Raw genomic sequence first — 12,902 nt, 5'->3', positions numbered from 1 at the left:
GTGCGGCACATTTACTCTGCCGAGTTTGAGACCTCTGCTGTAAAGTGTCAGATCACTGATCTGACACTTTGCAGTGCACTGTGTAAGATCAGCGATCTGACATGTACTGCAGGAGGCTTTCTCAACGCCTAATCTCAGCAGGCACTGAGAAATCCACCTCCCTGCAGGACCCCGAAGGCCCCCGCGGCCATCTTGGATCCGGGGGCCTGCACTGTTCCCTGCGTGATTCTTCCCTATGCCCATGTTTGATCGCAGTGTGCCAGGGGTTAATGTGCCGGGGGCAGTCCGTGACCGCCTCTGGCACATAGTGCCGGGTGTCAGCTGTGATAATCAGCTGAGACCCTGCCACTATCAGCGGCGCTCCCCCCGTGAGCGCTGCTGATCGCTATGACGTACTATCCCGTCCATGGGAATTAAGTCCCAGGTCACATGGACGGGATAGTACATCATATGACAGAAAGGGGTTAATATGGAGCATCTTATAGGGCCACCATTAACCTTTGTGCAGCATTATATGGGGCATATATTAATATGGAGCATCTTATGGGGCCACCATTTTACTTTTATTAGTATCTATTTTTATTTTTGAAATTTACCAGTAGCTGCTGCATTTTCCACCCTCGGCTTATACTCAAGTCAATAAGTTTTCCTAGTTTTTTGTGACGAAATTAGGGGCCTCGGGTGATGCTCAGGTCGGCTTATACTCGAGTATATATGGTATGTCAAATTGGTAGCTAGACCCTAGTGGGTCTTGCACAGTGTCATTTTTACTACAGTCCACAGATGTAATTTAGATCCCTAATCTCACCTCTGCTTTACAAGCATGATGAATTAATAGGAAAAACACATGGTATTGATGGAGCTGTTGTTTTCCTGCCAAAGAGACTCAATAAGATCAATGAGGTGGTTAGCTGCACACGGAATGGAGAAATAGTAAAGATGACAATTAGTTTCACATTTGAGTTAAAACTCTCTTCACCAATTTGCTTTCACTTTTACAACATTATATTCCGAAGCCTTGAAGAAAAAGATGAATATACTGTGAAGCAAATAGGTGTGAATAATTATCACCCAATTGATGTTACATAAGTCAAATCAATCCTATAAAGAGAGCACGACACTCAGGAATAGCTTGGTTGTTGGTGCTCAAGTCGGGTATCCAACCCATCAATCAAAAAATGACAAAAATCTTTGCAGTCAATATGTGAAATATTCAGACACTTTTATTTTGTGCATCCAGACAGAAAGGTTTAAACGTTTTCGGTCCAGCATAGGACCTTCATCAGAAAAATCTCGTTTACTGAAATAAATAAATCCTTGCAATGGTAGCCAAAAGAAGGACAAAGTAGAGAGTCTGGATGGCCAGTGGAAATGTTAAATGGCTGGCGTCTGGAAAGCGTATGTGGACTGAGCCGTCCAAAGTCATAAGTCAAAACATACACAACCTAACAATGGGGAATTGATTTACCACCAAAATTTTGAAGTCTTAGACTAAGATAAGATAAGATAATCCTTTAATCGTCCCACCAAGGGGAAATTCAGAGCATTACAGCAGCAAGGCAGGAACAAGTACAGATACAGATGCATAAAGGCATTACACTGACAGTAGGTAGGTACATATACGAAAAAAAAAAAAAAAAGATGTAACCGGACTATCACAACTTTGGATCTATCAGTTCACTGTTTGGGTCGTTCTCCATTTTGGACAGTGCTGGTTATACAGCCTAACTGCAGCAGGAAGGAAGGACTTTCGATAGCGCTCCCTCTCACATTTAGGATGAAGTAGCCGGTCACTGACAGTACTGCACATCTTTGTCACGGTCTCATGCATGGGATGGGAATCATTCTGCACCATGTAGCTCACCTTGGCCAGTATCCTCCTGTCGCCTACTTCCTGAACTGGATCAAGGGGGCATCCCAAGACAGAGCTGACCCTTCTAATCAGTTTGTCCAGCCTATTTCTGTCCCTGGTTGATATGCCACTACCCCAGCACGCCACACCAAAGAAGATGACTGATGCCACAACAGAATTGGAGAAGGATGCAAGGAGTGCCCCTCTAACTCCGAAGGCCCTCAGCCTTCAGAGCAGATAAAGCCTACTTTGGCCCTTCCTGTACACTGCATCCAAGTGATGGGCCCAGTCAAGCTTATTATTGAGGATCACACCAAGGTACTTATAGGTGTCGACTATCTCAATGTCATTTCCCTGAATGTTCACCACTACTGGTGGATTTTTTCCCTTGCGAAAGTCCACCACCAATTCCTTGGTCTTCACGGAATTAATCCTAAGGTGGTTCCTCTGACACCACTCCACAAAAGCTTGGTTAGTATCTCTGTACTCTCTTTCATCTCCTCCTGAGATGAGGCCTACTATTGCAGAGTCATCAGAATACTTCTGCAAGTAGCAGCTAGAAGAGTTGCACTTAAAATCCGCAGTGTACAGTGTGAAGAGAAAAGGGGCAAGAACTGTACCTTGAGGTGCCCCTGTATTGCAGATCACTGTGTCTGACACACTGTCCTGAACCTTTACAAACTGAGGTCGGTTCGTGAGGTAGTTAAGGATCCAGGTGGAGAGTTGGAGGTCCACGCCAACAAGGCCCAGTTTGTCTCTCAGTAGAGCTGGCTGTATGGTATTAAAAGCGCTAGAGAAATCGAAGAACATTCTCACAGTGTTCCCAGGTTTCTCCAGGTGAGAGAGAGTCCTATCTAGAAGGTGGATAATGGCATCATCCACACCAATGCCCGGCCTGTAGGCAAACTGGAGAGGGTCCATATCCGAGCTCACTAGAGGACGGAGACGTGTGAGAACCAATCTCTCTAGTACCTTCATCAGGTGTGATGTCAATGCTAGAGGTCTATAGTCATTAAGGTCTTTCGGATAAGGTTTCTTCGGAACTGATACCACACACGATAATTTCCACAATTGTGGTACTATACCTATTCTCAGGCTCATATTGAACAGATATGTAATGATCTCACTCAGCTGGTGCCCGCAGGTTTTGATTAGCCTTGCACTGATGCCGTTGTGAAGTACAGTATTCAGATGTACAGGACATCTTGTTCTCCGGGATGCATTTTTGTGCTTGCGACGCCATTTTGCTGTTTACGAGTTAAATTTTGTAACTTAACTGGATGAAAGTTCACGGCTGTTATGAAACCAGACTGTTCCAGCTTGTACAAGATATAAGATATGAGATGAGACCCTAAAAGAATGTGCTATTGTTCTATATTCTACGTCACGCAGCTAGGGACATATTCTGATTCTCTTACAATACTATTGGCTTACATGTATTACGATTCTATTGGTAGCTGTATACTTTGCATAATTAAGCAGAATGCTATGTAATGTAAGATTCAGTAAAGGGGCTCAGTGATCTGCCTCGATCCTCCCGTACAGAGACCCCCGTCTCCGTGTGGTCATTCCCAGTTGCTAGCAACGCCCTGTGAATTAATTTGGAAATCACTGGCTCAACCGTGAAGGGTTAATTTAGCCCTACCTCAACACTGTCAGGACCTGCAGCCTTCAAAACTTTGATCTTATCCAGTTCTTTTGCAACATGGGTACTTGTGAAGAACAGACCCTGGCTCAGTTGACAAGTTGCAGCAGGGGGTGAGGTTATTGTAGCAGAGAGGTGTGAATGATATGCAGGGGCAGGAGCAGCCAGTGTGTGATTAAATCTGTTAAAGAATAGATTAAGTTCATTAAGCCCCTCTTTATTTACAACCATCCTGGCGACAGTCTGTCTATGCCCAGATATAGACTTTAGACCCTCCCAGACTTCATGAATCCTTTTCTGTGACAATTTCAGTTCAATCTTTGTCTTATAATTAGCCTTTCCCTGCCTGATTAGATTCTTCAGATCTTTCTGCACCTCTCTCAGCCTGCCCTTGTCACCTGATCTGAAGGCCAACTTCTCTTTGAGAAGAGCCTTTATTCCGGGGCTGATCCCTGGTTTATTGTTAGAGAAGCACCTCACTACTTTTGTGGGTACCATGATGTCTACACAGAAATTAATGTAGTCCGTTATACAGTGTGTGAGACCATCCATGTCATCACCATATGAATCTTGCAGCACTTCCCAAGTGGTTGTTTCAAAGCAGTCTCTCAGAGCATCATCACTCTCCTCAGTCCATATCCTCACTGTGCGAGTGACAGCAGGTTCTCTGTACAAGTGGCTTGTACACGGGTTGGAGGTGCTCTAGGTTGTGATCCGATCTTCCAAGGGGCGGTAGGGCTGACGAGGCATATGCCCCTCTCACATTGGCAAAGAACAAGTCCATTGTTTTGTTGTCTCTAGTGAGGCAGGTAACATACTGTGTGCAACTGGGTAGTATGGATGCTGGAGACTAGGAGACAAGATGACTAGTGTCATCTTGTGGACTGATATGAGCCACAAAGTCCTTCAAAATGAAACTGTTCTGGATGTAATGATGCTTGCATTAAAGAACTGATTGGCCAGATATGTACGGGGTCAGGATGACCGGGCTGCGGGTACATGTGCTGCATCGGGTCTGGAATTGTCAAGGCTGCGTCCCCTATTTCCCAGGGGAAGGAATAGGGGAACGGACAGACCCCATTACCCAGGAAGAGGGGGCATGTTTAGACAGGGAACCTGTCCGGAAGCTGAGGAAAAAAATGCAAAGTAGGAGTGAGTCCCCAGCTGTGAGCGTGTGAGCAGGAAGGGGGGCAGTGCACTACGCACCCAAAGTGCCAACGCCGCGTCAAACTGTAGCAGACGGACAGACCCAGTGACCTAGAGGCAGGGGGCCAGCTTAAGAGAAAGCGGGCATGACAGCAGAGATTTTTGGCGTGGACAAGCAGCGCATAGGAGGCTGAGCAGTGTGCTCCATCCTTAGAGCACTGGCGCTGCAAAGGGCTGTTCCCGTTGGCTCCCGCCACTAAAAGTGATACTGCCAGAGAGCGAGGCGCTGTGTGCCCACTGACCACCAGAGAGCGAGGCGCTGTGCGTTCCTTGACCATGAGTACCACGCACGTGCGCATTAGAGAGAGCAAGTTCATGCCACGTGTTCAGCGTGGATAACCAATAATTATAAGGCACAGAGGAATGACAGAGGACATTGGTGCGGTTAGCAAGGTACTCCCTCAGCATTTTCCCAAACTTTGCACTCTTTGTGAGAGTCCCCCATGCCTCGGGGTCAGGGCGATGGGATGGTCTGAGAAAACTCTCCCCGAACTTTGCCAGTGTACCACTGCGTCTGCTGGATTGGAGTTGTGTCTCTCTCACCTGTACTCCTTGCTTCGCCAATGAACTGAGACCTCTGCTGTCAGCGTTTTCATATGGGAATTTTTTTAATAATTCCGCAAGAAGGGCCCTCTGGTCCTCCAACATTTTAGTACACCTGTCTCCCTCTGGAATAAGAGATATAAAGTTCTCCTTGTAGCGTGGGTCTATAAGTGTCACCAATCAGTATTGCCCATCAAGCAAAATTTTGAAAATGCAAGGGTGACGGGAAAAGCAGCGTAACATAAACTCAGCCATGCGTGTAAGACTGCTAACAGTCAATACTTCCGTGTCCTTACCAAGAGTACGACTGACCATGATCTCCTCCTCCTTGTCCTCAGGCCTCCACGACTTTTGACTAACCTCAGTAATATCATTGTAAAAACATCATCTTATATATAAAGCTCAATGTGTGTATGTATGTATGTGTGTGTGTGTGTATGTCCGGATAGGCATCCGCACCATCGCAGCTACAGCCACAAAATTTGGCACAGTCACATGTCTGGACCCCGAGAGCGTCCTAAGCTATGTTGTGAGGTGAAATTTTAACCCTGCGCATTCCAATTTACCAAATAATTGTGCCCCTATCTACATAATGTGGAAAAAGAGTGTGCGTGTCAAGCCTCGCCCCTCATTATGATGTCATAATGCCCCTATCTACATAATGGGGAAAGAGTGTGTGCGTGTCAAGCCCCGCCCCTCATTATGATGTCATAATGGTTGCCATGGCGACGCTGATGTCATCATAGGTTGCAAGCCCTGCCGCTCATTATGATGTCAAAATGGTTGACTATGGGATGGAGGATGTGTGATGGGTATATGGGCACTGAACTATGGGATGGAGGATATGTATGACGGGTATATGGGCACGGGACTATGGGATGGAGGATGTGTGATGCGTATATGGGCACTGGACTATGGGATGGAGGATATGTATGACGGGTATATGGGCACGGGACTATGGGATGGAGAATGTGTGATGGGTATATGGGCACTGGACTATGGGATGGAGGATATGTACTACAGGTATATGGGCACAGGCCTATGGGATAGTGGTTATGTATGATGGGTATATGGGCACGGGACTATGGGATGGAGGATAATTATAATTTGCTATAACTAACCACAGTTAGTAACTATGCCCAGGCAGCGCCGGGCTCTTCAGCTAGTTGTAAATACATTCTTGTAAATATACCCCTGTAGTTTTTATCTCCCCCACCTCATTGTAAATTGTAAGTTGTCACGAGCAGGATTGCATTTTTGGGGGTTAATTATTGATATCGTTGTTACTTAGTGTAGAATGCAAGCTGTCAAGAGCAGAGTCATTTTATTTTGGTTTAATTATTGTAATATTGTTGTCGTTATTACTTAGGACTGTTGTGCTTGAAACTGTTAAACTGCAAATATGTTTGCTCTATATAAATAACCACCAACTTGGTGGATTCCTCAAAGTTTTGGAGGATGGCACATATGTCTGAAATCCATGTCCACTCCTGAGATCTTATGTGTGAAGTCAGAACTGATTGCCGACAACCTTGTTGATGCTGGTAGATTAGTCACCAAATGCCCTCTTCTGCTCACAAATCCTTTCCAACATCTGCAGTGTAGAGTTCCATCCCCTGAGGACATCACACACCAGTCAGTGAGCCAGAAGCTGCAAGCGCCGCTGAGGCACAGCAAGGACGGATGAAGATGGAGATGACTTTCAAAATGGGTACGCAGAGAGTTGTACTTTTCTAGCAGATCTGTCAGCTCTTTGTCGCTTTTCAGAAAACATTGACTAATGAGATTAAGCGCATGAGCCAGCCATGGCACATGTGTGAGCTCGCATCGCCACAGACCAGCCACCAGGTTCCAGCCATTGTCACACACAACCATGCCTGGCTGTGGGTTCAGCGGTGTCAGCCACAGATCTATTTCAATGTGAAGCGAAAAAAGGAGAAATATGCAGCACTCACCGATATAGCTGAAAAACTGTGCGTCTTTATTTCACATAAATTCCATCAATAGTTAAGTGGACATGCAGGATGTTAGAGGAATGCTAGGGGAGGGAGGTGCCGGACAACGGCCATTTCGCGATTACTCGCTTCTACTGGTCCAAGACTGGAGTGCTGCATATTTCTCTTTTTTTCGCTTCACATTGAAATATTCATGTTTTCCATTTCGTCCCTCTGGACAACACCATGGAGGAAGTCCTCCCTTGACCTATAGCGGGACAGGATCACAGAGAGGTTAAAAGGTCCCTCCAGCCTCCAGTGTTTTTCATGTCCCAAAGGGGACGGTCGTAGGAGAGGTTGCTCCAGGAGGAGTGAAGATAGAAGGTGAACGTTTGACGGGGCCCAGGGGGATCGGGCGGCTGGGCCAAACCTTCCCCCTGTCAAGCAGCCCGGGGCTGAAACCCTCCTAGGGGGGTCCCTCAGCCACAGAGACCAGGGTGCGGACGAGGCTCCTGGGTAGAGCCGCTTCCTCCCACAGTCGAGGCTCTCGGCTCTGATGCCGGCCTGCAAGCCACTGCTACTTACGGAAATCGGGGGAGAAGAAGGCGTCGCTCCTCCGGTAATGCCAGAGCAGGTCGGCGTGCGTTCCGCTGTAGAACGCGGTTGTGCAGAACGAGACAGGCAACGGGCGAGTTTCCTGGATCTCGTGGGGCACAGGAGAAGAAATCATTGGCAGTAATGCAGCATGCCTGACGGGACGCCGCTTCCCTCCATGGTGGGCACTCGGCATTACCAGCTCCCCCTGTTTTCTAGCAGGTATGGAGCCAGCACAGGTAAGTGCACGGTGGAATGCTGTTGATGGCCTAGGCCTCTGGACGGATGCTAGTCTCATGCCTTTGTGCTGAAAGCTGCTCAGGTGATGAGGTATTTGTTCACATATATGCAGCTAAGCCTTGCACCTCTAGGCTATAATAAGGCCATATGTCCAGGTTACATCTCATGGTTCGACTTAACTACTCTATCCATAGGAGGACACAGGGGGTTAATGCAGCACAGTGTCTCCATGAAGGCCCTCCAGCTGCAGCTCAGTAATTAGCTCCTTCGGGTGGGGTCAGGCTGACAAATGAGATGTTCCGTTCAGAGTGGCAGCTCATGGCCCTAGCCGTAGAGACACAGAGGGAAAGGAAAAGAAAGAAAATCACACCACTCAACAGGATTGAGAGCAACGGTTGGGTCTACGGATTATATTGAGCATCTATGCTTTAGATTGCATTATAGCGTTTCCATGCTTTATATTGTGGGCATCTGTACATCATATTGCATCAGACTGCCTCTATGCATTACATTGAGTGTTTCTCTGCACCATATGGCTTCTATGCAATATATTGGGTGCCTCTATGCTTCATATCGCATTAGAGTGGTTTTATGTTTTATATTGAGGGCCTCTGTCCATCATATTGCATAGTGCCTCTATGCATGGCACTGAGTATCTCTATGCATCATGTTGCTTCTTTGCATTGAGTGCCTCTATGCTTCATATTGCATTATAGTGCTTTTATACTTTATATGGAGTGCCTCTGGACATCATATTGCATCATACTGCCTCTACGCATTACATTGAGTATCTCTATGCATCATGTTGCTTCTTTGCATTGAGTGCCTCTATGCTTCATATCGCATTATAGTGCTTTTATGCTTTATATGGACGTGTCTCTGTGCATATCATTTCAACATAGCATCACATTGAGTATCTCTATGCATCATATTGCCTCTATGCGCTATATTGAGTGCCTCTATGCTTCATATTGCATTATAATGCTTCAATGCTTTATATTGAGTGCCTCTATGGATCATATTGCTTCAGGATGCCTCTGCAACATATTACATCATAGTGCTTCATATTGCATCCATAGTGCCCGGGGCATCAGATGGCATCATAATGCCTCTGTACATAATTACATCATAGTGCCTCTATGCATTATATGGAGTGCATCACGTTGCACCAGATTGCATCATAGTACCTCTGTCATACTGCCTCTAGGCATTATATTGAGTACATCAGGTTGCACCATATGGCATAGTGCTTCATAGTGCCTCTGCATATTGAACCATAGTACTTCTCAGTAATTCGACATCATATTGCATCAGAGTGTTTCACAGCAACGCTGCATCATATCGCATTATAGTGCATCATATTGCCTTTAGGCATCATAGTGCTTCATAGGCCTCTGTGTATATTGCAGCATACTGCTTCACAGTGCCCCTCATCATATTACTTCATATTGCTTCATATTGCATCATAGTGCTTCATAGGCCTCATGCCCCTCATCATATTACTTCATATTGCAACATAGTACCTTTTTGCATCATATTGCATCAGTGTTTCAGGGTGCCTTTGTGCATCATATTGCATCATAGCGCTTCATAAGTGCCTTTTTTCATATGGCATCATAGTGCTTCATAGCGTCTCTATACATCATATTGCGTCATAATGCTTTGGTGCATCATATGGCATCATAGTGCTTTGGTGCCCCTGTGCCTCAGGGTGTATCACTATTGTTTCATAGTGCTTCATGGTACATCATGGTGCCTCATAGTACTTCGGGTGTTGTGGCTTTGTGCCGCTGGCTGTGGGCCTCTGGCTTAGACCATCTGACTTGGGCCTTGTTGTGTGGCCGCACCCTGTTTTGTTGGCCTACCACTTCACGTTTTATCTCAGGCCCAGAGTCCTTCAGTTTGGACCCAGATCCAACTTTTCTTGCTTCATTCTTGGCATCCGAGCTTAGCCAAAAAAAAAAAACCACCTATGCTTGAATTGGCCTAGTAAAGTAGCATTTCTTCCGCCTGGAACAGAACTCTCAAGGAGCTACTGCCTTGAGTGCTAAGGGCAAGTCTATTGCATAATTAGCTTTAAAGGGAGATATACATCTTTGGATTCATCCTACAAAGGACATACTACGTCCTGGGAGCAGTAAATCCCATGAGGTGGAAGGAGAGAATCTTTCCCAGCTCCACATACGGCAATCAGACTAGTTGCCTTGATCAACATCCAGTAGACAGATTTTTGTCACATAAGTCTGTTGTATTATGTTTACCAGGAACTGCATCATTGCCTTTGTAAAAACAAAAGAGAACATTCAGCTCACCCCCGAGATATAATTCCAAGCACAAGAAGGAGCACGGCTTCCTCACTGCTGCACAGCCTCCAAGGCAATAGGGAAAATAGAAGTGGATCCAGCTCACTCACAAGGCTTATTTAAAAATTAAAAAAAAAAAAAATTTTATTGGATGATCCTTAAAAAATTCAAAATGACAAAACAGACATCTCAGATGGCACAGCAATGACAGGGGGTGGTGTGTAATGAGACCATATGCGTTTCGAGCAACACGGCTCTTAAACACTGTTTTTTTCATTACCTTGTGGCGAAACAGCAGCACTGCGTCAGGTGGCAGAGGATACCACACACACTGTCCTTACAGCAGTCAGGGCTCCTGAGATAAAGAATCTGTAACCTGGACGCTTAGAGTTGAGAACTCATAGTCCCATTGCCTCACAGTAGGTAATCCCCCTCTGTGATGGGGAGAAAACTACTCTCTCTAGCTATAGGGTATGGTTACTCCCACCATGGCAGTCTGGGTGTATAAATATCACTGAGAAAATTGCCTTTTAGGCTACGCGTGTATATATGTGTGTATATATAGATAGATAGATAAGTTGACTTATATATAATGTCCGGACTAATGACTCGTATAGAGGCAGTTCGAAATAATCTCTTGTATTACAGGTTTTTTACCAACAACCCCCCCACCAACACCACTTTCATCGATTCCAGAGTCCAGACTCCCTGTATCTAACATACTGTAGGTAAAACAGGCGTGATCCCCGTTTCCCTTTCAGTGCTTCTAATAAGAAGCCCTATGTGGGTAATGGCAGGAGATATTACCTGGCAGATAGCATATTTCCTTAGCGTCAATAATAATCAACCCTTAGGCCGGGGTCACACTGGCGAGGAATACGGCCGAGTGAGAGGCGCTAAAAGCACGCATTAGACACGGACCAATGATTCTCTATGGGGTCCCTCGCACCAGGCGTATATTACTCATCCGTATTCTAGGCTCCGTGCCAATCGCAGCATGCTGAGATTGTCAGCGTACTACGGCCGTAGTACGCCAATGCAAGTCTATGGGTGCGCAAAAAATACGGATTACACACGGACCACACATGTGACCTGCGAGAAATACACACCCGGTGTCTTTTAGCAAAGCCGACAATTCAGTGCGCTTTACAGTAAACTCACACTGACAGTTTTAATAAAGAAACGAATGAATAGATATATACACATAGAATACATATACCGTATATATATATATATATAATATATATGCATTCTATGTGTCTATATCTATTCTTTGGTTTCTGTTATAAACCCTGTCATAGGGCTCCATTATATGTCCATTTTGCAAGCCGGCGAGAAAATCTCAGCATACGGATGCCATACGGATTACATACGGATGCTGACATGCGCAAAATACGGGACCACACCTTGCTTACGGATGACATACGGAGCACTCTTTAGGGGTAATTCATCCGTATTACGCATGTAAAATACGGACTGTGTTTTGCGTCGGTTAGTGTGACCCCGGCCTTACTTGGGGGTTTAGACATCAAAGGGTTTGGAATAGATGTGATCTGGATGAGTAGTGTATGTGCATCCCAATGCTCTGCCCATTATCCATGTACTAACTTATTGGTTTGATCTTCCCGCAGTCCAGGGTCTCTGTCTTGCAGATTTCCTTGTACTATGGTAAGCTGATCTCTAACCAGGGTTTAACCTTAGCCCAGGAGGACCAACGAAGGAACAACCTTTTGTCGTTAACCACATGCAGCGGATTACTGGTCTGTACAGTCCTCATTGTGTTGTGGCTGCGGCTATCACCATACTTTGCTGGGCAATAAGGTTTTTAAACCTATTCTGTGGCTGCGGTGTTTTTTAAGTATCTATCACAACAACTATAATTCACGTCTGTTGGTTATTGGTATTGGGGGTACGGCGGGTGTGTTTCACTCTGTTTCTGCTGCATACCTTGTTTACCACATTCATACTGAAATTGGAGATTATAGACATAGATCAGACACTCACTACGGTGTTTATCTTTGCGCTTTTCTTTAGACATCTATATTTCTTTGATCTTGCAGATCATATCTATATCTGGCCTGGTTCTTGCCTGGGACTTTGGTCCTTGGGTTTCTGTACCCACCCTGGGATCTTTCCTTTGGTATTATCCATGGTGCTGTCCGGAGGGACGAAATGGAAAAAGGAAATTAGACCTACCGGTAATTATGTTTCCAGTAATCCCTTAGGACAGCACCCTTAATTCCCTCCCTTATGTTTGTCTTTAGGCTTGCACGGAATCAATCTTCCGGCAGATCGTTCGTCCGTCAGGTCGCCATGGCTCCAGACTAAGATGAAGTTATTAAATGGTCTCTTATAGATGCGTTTGTAAGGGCGCGTTTGGACCATTTCCATCCATCCTCGGTGGTACTTTGAAAAAACACTGGAGGGTGGAGGGACCTTTTAACCTCTCTGTGATCCTGTCCCGCTATAGGTCAACGGAGGACTTCCTCCATGGTGCTGTCCTGAGGGACTACTGGAAACAGAATTAACGGTAGGTCTAATTCCCTTTTTTTCATGCAAGCACCTCCGTTTTTTGACTGAAATAT

The 12,902-nt window shown here is 45.6% G+C and overlaps 1 long non-coding RNA gene across 1 annotated transcript in view; it reads left to right on the top strand.

Annotated features, from left to right (window-relative positions):
* The window catches only part of LOC141088338 (uncharacterized), a 75,983-nt gene that overhangs the window by 45,360 nt on the left and 17,721 nt on the right, over window positions 1-12,902 (top strand). The window lies entirely within an intron of this gene.

Source organism: Dendrobates tinctorius, unplaced genomic scaffold (assembly GCF_039654945.1).
Source record: "Dendrobates tinctorius isolate UK_male_01 unplaced genomic scaffold, ASM3965494v1 ptg000038l, whole genome shotgun sequence".
NCBI lineage: Eukaryota > Metazoa > Chordata > Amphibia > Anura > Dendrobatidae > Dendrobates > Dendrobates tinctorius.
Note: the sequence above shows the minus strand (reverse complement) of the source record. Positions and strands in the feature narration are given on the sequence as shown.